Source organism: Orycteropus afer, unplaced genomic scaffold, assembly GCF_000298275.1.
Source record: "Orycteropus afer afer isolate SDZICR_OR568_19922 unplaced genomic scaffold, OryAfe1.0 scaffold00138, whole genome shotgun sequence".
Lineage (NCBI taxonomy): Eukaryota > Metazoa > Chordata > Mammalia > Tubulidentata > Orycteropodidae > Orycteropus > Orycteropus afer.
In genome coordinates this window covers 8,616,112-8,616,460 of record NW_006921725.1, presented here as the reverse complement: position 1 = coordinate 8,616,460, position 349 = coordinate 8,616,112, and positions in this window count along the sequence as shown.

The following is a 349-nucleotide window of genomic DNA, read 5'->3' as shown; positions in this document are numbered from 1 at the left end:
CCAATTCCTGAAGTCTTGTTTTTGTTAATTCACCAACATGTACCCCTTATTTCCCTTTTACCATGGATCTGGTTTTATTATGCTTTATTTTCAATTTCAACTCCTGTAACTGAAAATGGCTATTACTCTCCTTTTTGCATATGACCAGATCAGGCAAGTCCAGTTTCTGATCACCCCAATCCAGTTCTAGAAGTACAAATACACTCCAGGTCCCATGATACTTGTTTATCACCTAGGAATGTGTACAGTGCTACTTCCAGAAACAGTAAGAAGTGGCTTGTGTTCACTTTTCCAGTGCCCAGGAAATCTGTGATCAGCTACCACACACCTTCTTTTTTTTTTTTTTTTT